Here is a 7,359-nt window from a genome sequence, read left to right as displayed (position 1 = left end):
TCAAAAAAGGGGTTTTTTTAAAGTGTGTTAACGGCAAAAGGAGGACTAAAGGAAACACCAGTCCATTACTTGAGGTTGGTCACCTCATAAATAGGGGTGACGATAAAACAGAGGCATTTCATGCCTTCTTCACCCCTCTCTTTAACACCAGTGGTGGGCCCCGGGACCCCGTGGCGTTGGGTTGGAGGACCACAACTTGGGGAGTGGTAAGCTCCCAGTTGATTTTGAACTTGTGTGGAATTTGCTGCAGCAACTGCACACGCGTAAATCTGCGGGTCCCGATGGGATTCATCCCATGGTACTGGGAGAGTTTTGCCGATGTTATTGTGAGACCTTTCTGTTCTTTATCAAGGGTCTTGGGACTCTGGAGAGGTCCCGGTCAACGGGAAGCTTGCAAATGTTATCCCAATTTCCAAGAAGGACGAGGAAGATGACCTTGGTAATTATAGGCCTGTCGGTCTCGCTTCGGTGCCTGGTGAAATTATGGAGAAGGTTATTCTGGGAGCTATTGGAAAAACACTTGAAAGACGATGCAGTCATCGGTCAAAGCCAACGTGGGTTCATGAAGGGAAGGTCATGTCTTCCTAACTGAATATGCGTTTGCAACAAGGACATTCCCGGCCCTGTGGATGAAGGGAATGCGGTGGATGTGGTTTGGGGGGGATTTTTAGCAAAGTTTTTGATACTATTTCTCACAGTGTCCTTTAAGCACGCAGCTAGACATGGACACAACACGTCGGGTGAACAGTTGGCTGCAGGGTCAGGCTCAAAGAGTTGTAGTCAATGGGGCAACGTCTGGCTGGTGGCCAGTCAGTAGTGGTGTTCTGCGGGGATTTTTCTCTTTTCCGTGTATTTATTGATGGCCTGGCCGCAGGAGCTGAGTGCTGATGATGCTAAATTAGGAGAAGCTGTTGGTTCCCTCAAGGGTAGAGAGGCCTCACGCAGAGATCTCCATAGATCAGAGCGACTGTATGACACTGAAGAAGGACAAATGCCAGATTCGGCACCTGGGATGGTGTCATCTGAGATGTACGTCTAGATTGGCGGCCAAGAGGCTGGAGCGAAGCCCTGCAGAGAGGGATCTGGGGCTTTTGGTTGGTGGGAAGCTCAATGGGAATCAACCGTATGTCCTCATGGCTGAAAGGGCCACCCGTTTCCTGGCACAGTATAGCAAATCGGTCAAAAGACGTGGTTGTCCCACATCTTGGTGTGGCCTCACCTTGAGTCTTGTGGGCAGCTTGGGGCTCCACAATCTAAGAAGGATATATAAATATTAGAACATGTCTAAAGGAGAGCAACAGAGATGGCAAAAAGAGTAGAGGGCTTATGAGGAGCAGCTGAGAATACCGGGGTTGGTCAGCCTGGAGATGAGGAGACTGAGGGGTGACCTCGTTGCTGTTTACAACTTCTTCACGATGAGGAGTGAGCTGGGAGGTGGTGGTCTCTTCTCTTGGGTGCCTGGTGATAGGACACGAGGGAACGGCTTAAAGTTGGGTCAGGCAAAGTTCAGATGGGCTGTTAGGAAAGAGTTTCTCATGGAGAGGGTGATCAAGAACCACAACGAGCTCCCCAGGGGTGAGGTCATGACCCCCAAATCTGTTGGTGTTCAAGAAGCATTTGGAGAATGCTCTTAGTTCTAGCTTGCCCTGTGTGCAGTCAGGAGTTGGGCTTGATGATCATCGTGGGTCCCTTCCAACCCAGAAGGTTCTATGTCCTTTTATCATCAGGACACTGGTTTCAACCCAGTTGGTGCTTTGTGGTTTTGGGGTAAACTAACTGGTTTTGAGACATGAAGTTCTTGCCGCAGAAGCATGGTGTCCTTGTTGTAGGAGAACCGGTGGCACTTATCCCATTTGGGTTTGTCTCTAGGGTGCAACATGGAGTTGAGCAGCTGCTTCCCTTTCTCCCCGGTGGTTTGTCCTCCTTGTAACCGTGTTACCTGGTGTGTTACTCTAGTTTTGGGCTGTCCGCGTGGTCAAAATCCTTCCTTTTCTTGCTGCCTCCCAAAACCGTGTGTGTCTGTGGGAAGAGACTTCTGGGGCTTGGCCATCAAAGACTCACAGGATGTAGAAAAAAAGGATTAGTTGAAGGACAGAGGAGGTGGAGAAAGTGTTTCTCCTCTGTTTGTACCAGATAGTCCCTGCAGAGATGTCCAAGCACAACCCCAACTCTAAACTGTAGGGAGGGCCTGCAAATATTCTCAATTTATCTCTATTTTCCAGTAAGCGTTGCTGGAGGCCAATCCCTTCTTGCTGATCCTGGGGCCAAGACTCCTACTTTTCCACCCTGGGCTGTTTAGGACCCCCCCACACACCCCATCTCTGTATGAGATGGTTGAGTGGAGGAAGGATCTCGGCAGCTTTTTTGGGCTCCCATCTCATCGCTGGAGCCCGACGTGTTCCTGCCAGCCCCGACATGGGGGGTGAGATAATACGAGGCAAAGCCATCCAGCGACTCTCCGTCACCGCAGTAACACCGGCGCTTTGGCACCGATGCCGTGCCAAGGTGGCCCCGAGAGCCCGCGCTCGCGCCAAGGACCTAATCCAACCTCTTGGCTTGTTTCGGGGAAGCATCCACACTCGACAAAGGCTCACCCGTCAACGTCGCGTGCTCTCCAGGGCGTACCGGCACGTACGCCAGCGTGATTAATAAGCGTTCCCAGGTCTTTGCGGCCGACGGCGGGTTTCGGTAATCGGAGAGGACAGCTCGTTACAGGCTGACAGCAACGAAAAGTGAGAAGAAGATCCCTCAGGAGTCTTCTCCGTGGCCTTAGAGCGTCCAAAACAGCCTTTGGGGATCTTCTTGCTGGCTAATATTACAGGTACAAAAGAGCTGAGCCTTGTGGCTTCCTCATCGGTGCTTTTTAGGTGATTAAAACCCCGTTTTAACGATGGCGAAGCCAAAACTTTTGCCGACAGATGGAAGGGAGGGGGGGAAAGTTGATGGGGGAGTTGGAGGGAACCGGAGCGAAAAGGGGACGGTGATGTGAATCGCCTGCATTCATCGTCGGTAAAAACACTACCACTTTTATAGGAGCAGCCGAGATCTGCTGGAAATTTAATAGAGATGGATCCAAACAAGATGAGCTTGCAACAGAGTCTGGATGCCTTTCAAGCAGCTTGGATAGAAACCGTTCTTTCATTAGACGCTGGATGTGTCCTCTGCTGACGAGGAAAGTTTTCTGCCGCCCGTCACATAAATCTTGCTTAAAGCTGGATGGAGCAGAGTGGGATCTAGAGGATGGGTTTGCTGGGAGGCCTGATAACTCTTTAAGGGAAATAAAAAGAAGAAAAAAATAATGAAAGGTTTTCAAGTATGGGCTTGGAATCGCCTCTGAAAAGGCTCAATTTGGGCTCTTAGCGGCGGGTAAAAGACTTGAATGGAGGGTTGGCACCCTCGGGCAGTGCTCTTTCTCACTTGCCTTTGTTTTTAAAAAGCTCGGTAATGGGGGAAATGCAGAATTGGAAACACCCCGGGTAGAAAATACCCTGTTAAACAGGTATTTGTGCCCTGGTTTGCAGAGGGAGGTCTCTGCCGCTGGAGAACCCAGTACAGGTGCCGGATGCAGGACCCGCCGCGGGCAGCATCCCTGGGAGGAGGGGACCACGATGCATCCCACCGAAATTGAGGGAACGGCTGGGGAACCCTGAGGGTTTAAACGGGTAAAGGACCGGCCAGGTTTTACGGACCGTGCACGCCTGGTCCGTCAGCTCGCTTGAAAATATTTTGGGAGATGGCTGGGTGCTGTGCCAGCGCGCTCGGGGCTGTATGAGGGGTGGTTAAGGAGGCTTTGCGAGAAAGGCGCCTTTTGGGGGGGTTTAGACGCCTTTTGCGGGGGGTTAGGTGCCTTTTTAGAGGATGGACACAGGGTAAACGCCTTCCCTGCCCAAAGCAGGCAGCAGGCACTGGAGAGCAATTAGCGTTTACAAGCTGGTGTTGCATCTTGGACCCATTCAAACCTCAGCGCTGGTTTTTCCAGCACGTGAAGGTTTTTTTTCGGGCTCAAAGCAGGAGGTTTTGGTTTTGGGATTGCCACCCCGGGGCCAAATGGGGTTGGTGCTGTCCCGAAAGGTGCTGTGGGCTGAGCATCTTTGGTGCGAGTGATGCTGAGAGGTGGCAGCCGTGGTCCGAGGGCGGTGGGGGTAGGAGCATCATCATCCTCCCGACCTGAAGAAGGTCGTAGGATCAGCCCCAGGTTTGGAGCTCTGAGCGTCTGTCCTTGCCCCACGGTCTCATCCTGATTCTGGGGGAGCCTCAGAAATACCACCGGAGCCTGAAATCATGCGAACCTCCAATGTTCGGAGTATGGTGGGAAGTCTGCGTCGCTCTGGAGCCTGGGAGCAAGCCCTCAGGGCTGGGAGCAAGCCCTCAAGCCTGGCTATCAGGCTCGTACCACCAGCTTTTGCCTTCCTCTTGGAGGAAACGCAGCCCAAAGCTTTGCCTTGCCGTGCTTGGAGCTTCTCAGATGGGTCTGGGCTCTGCATCCCCCTCCCCGCGGTGGGGCTGGGAGTTGGGCACAGCTCCGGTGCATCCCCCTCGGGTTCTGCGAATACCCCGAGAGCTGAGAAAAACCCGAGTATAACTCCTGTCCTCTGGCTGAGGAGAGCGGGGAGGTTGGAAATAAGAGCAAAGCTCCTCACTGGGAAAGTGTCGGGTTCCCTCTCGGCCGTGCCACGCTAAATAAGCCACGCTGTTCGGCTGCTCGCAGCAGAAGAGCTGTTTTTCCCCGTGGTAGCCCTTCCTCACACCTGTTTCGCTTTCGGTTAATCTGGCTCATACACCACCGACCAAACCCCGCGTGGGGTCTCGGCGTGGACTCCTTGACCCGTCGTGTGCGTGGAGTTTCGGGGAGAAACAAGGTGGTGGGTTTTTGGTGGTTTTTTTTTTTTTTTCCACCTCGTTAGATTTGCCGGAGGTTTTCCAGCGGGGAGCGGATGCCTGCGGAGCGAGTTCAAGCTGTTGACAACGGGCTGGCTTTTCTCTGCTGCCTTTCGAAGGCATCTGTGAACTGCAGGTTGCAAACCACAGCTTTGGAGCTATGCAGAACTTCCCAGCTAGATGCTGAGCTGAGCACAGGGCTTGGTATGAAGGGGAGAAAGTGGGTGCCGGTAGCAAGAAATGCTCATAATGTTTTTGTCAAAATAATGGCTTTTCAGACTGAGAAAACAATGTTAGCAGAATGGATGTATTATTCAGAATGTTCAGAATTTTTTGTTGAAAGGAAGGGAAATACATTTAAAATTGATTTGAAATGAAAAGTTATGCAATTGCTAGGAATGAAGCTATTTATATAGCAGTCTCATTTTTCCCACTTTTCCTGTTCTATGCTCCTTTCCCAGAAGAAATAAAAGGAAACAGCAAATAATGACTGCAAGTTACTATAACCAAAGCCAGGTAAATTAGAGTGTTTCATTTTTTAATTAAAACCAGAAAATTCAATGAAAATGCCCCAATATAATAAATGTTTCTTCATTTTTACTAGTGGCTTTCATAGCAAACAATTGTCCTTTGTCAGCTCTATTGCTAAGTGTATGGAGATTCATATTTAGTACAGCAAAGCATAAAATATGTCCCGTGCAGATGCTGTGCAGAGATATTCCCTGACTCACTATTGCATCTGTACCCTGAGAGATTCTGTCCTGGGGAGTTGCAGGAATTCAAGCCTTTTCCTCGCTTTCTTTTTTTTTTTTTTTTTTCTTCTATTTTTTTGGTGTGTTGTTGGTTTTTGTTTTTCCCCCCCGACCACACCGTTGGTGACTCACAGCTCCCACGTGATCGCCGAGTGCAGCAGGTCGTCCCTCAGCCAGCTAGCGAGCTTCCCATCCCATTGCAGTTGATCATCCCCATCTCTCCTCTGATTCATGGCTTTTTCGGCACAATATCCCCATCCTTTTCCCTTGGGGTGCTGCTGCCTGGCTCTCCTCCACATCGAAGATCTTTCTAATGCACCCTTTGGGGTCAGGAGCAGGTATGAGACATCGCCGGTAGCTGCTCGGGCTCTCCGGGAGACTCTTGAGTGCAACCCCTCAATGCTTCCTTCTCCGTTGAGTCTTTACCCCCATAGATGTTTTTTCCAGTGGTCTTCATGATCTTCTGTAGATCTTCCTCTGCGTTCATGGCTCCTGCTGGGTTTTACGCTGCTGTGATGCTTCTCCTTCTCTATCTCGAGTAGGTTGGACCCGCTCAGTCTCCAAAGCCCTCACAAGCCCTTGTTATTGTGTTGCGGTGGCCAAAACCACGGTGGGGACCCCCTCTTGCCTTCCCCCGCCCCCCACCCCCGAGGACTCTGGGCTGCTGTGAGTACATCTCCCGTCGGTCGTGGAAGGGTGCGGCCCTTCCTCTGGGCAGACAGTTCGTCCTCTCCTGGCTTCGTGCTTTGGCTCGCAGACCTGCAGGTTGGCCTCTTTCTTGGAAAAGAAACCGCAAGTCGCTGCGCAGCTGTTTCTGAGAAGATGTCGGTGCCCAAATGGTTGAGGTTTGGGAGATACAAATTTAACGTCTTCTTCTGGCCACCCTTGGGTGGCCCTGGCAAGTCCTACAAGGGCTGGAGGGACCGCACTGTCCCGGGAGAGCTGAAGGGAAGCGTTCAAAGCTGCGGTGTGGCTCACATCTGGACATTTAACGTCTCCTTTCCACCCCGGTGGGACTTCTCCAGCCCTCGGTGACAGCCGAGATGAGGCACCTCATCCCTGACTTCATCTTTGTCCTCCTTGATCGGAGCTCAACAGCGAGACGGGGTCCCCGGTGGTGGGCGAGCGAGTTGCCCCATGCTGCTCTTCTCTCCGATGGAGATGTGCCGGTGCTTTTGGTGGGAGGGGTGCCAGAAGCTGCCAGCTCTCCTGCATGTCCACGTTGAGGTCCTGCTGCTCTGGCTCGGGCATAATGCAACGCTCACCAGCCCCGTGCCGGGACAGTGTCTTCTGTTAAGCCTCGGTAGAGTCCGTCATCCAGATGTTTATGTGAAGTCTGTGAAATCGTGGCAAGCTCTCGCTGACCATAAACATCCCGGGGAGCAGAGCCAACATCTCGAGATGTGTCATGCTTCCTACGGCTCCGTCTTCCAGAAGCACGCAAGGCTTCCTGAGCTCTGCTGACTCGGGCAGCTTGAACACGAGCCCGTCTGCACGAGCCAACAGGCGCTGGCTTAGTTTAGTTTAGGGTTTTGTTTTTTTTTTCCTCCAGCCTAAGCAGTTTGCTGAAACTCAGCTGTCCCGGTGGGACCCCTGCCCTCTCAAGACAACTTGGGTGCTGTCTTGAGAATCGCCAGCGGTGGTGGACGGGTGCTGCTTCATTTGTGAGCCAAAACACGAGGGTCTCTCGAGTGACTCTTTATTTGTGAGCCAAAACACGAGGGTCTCT

This window comes from Charadrius vociferus, unplaced genomic scaffold (assembly GCF_000708025.1).
Source record: "Charadrius vociferus isolate BGI_N301 unplaced genomic scaffold, ASM70802v2 scaffold955, whole genome shotgun sequence".
Taxonomy (NCBI): domain Eukaryota; kingdom Metazoa; phylum Chordata; class Aves; order Charadriiformes; family Charadriidae; genus Charadrius; species Charadrius vociferus.
Note: the sequence above shows the minus strand (reverse complement) of the source record.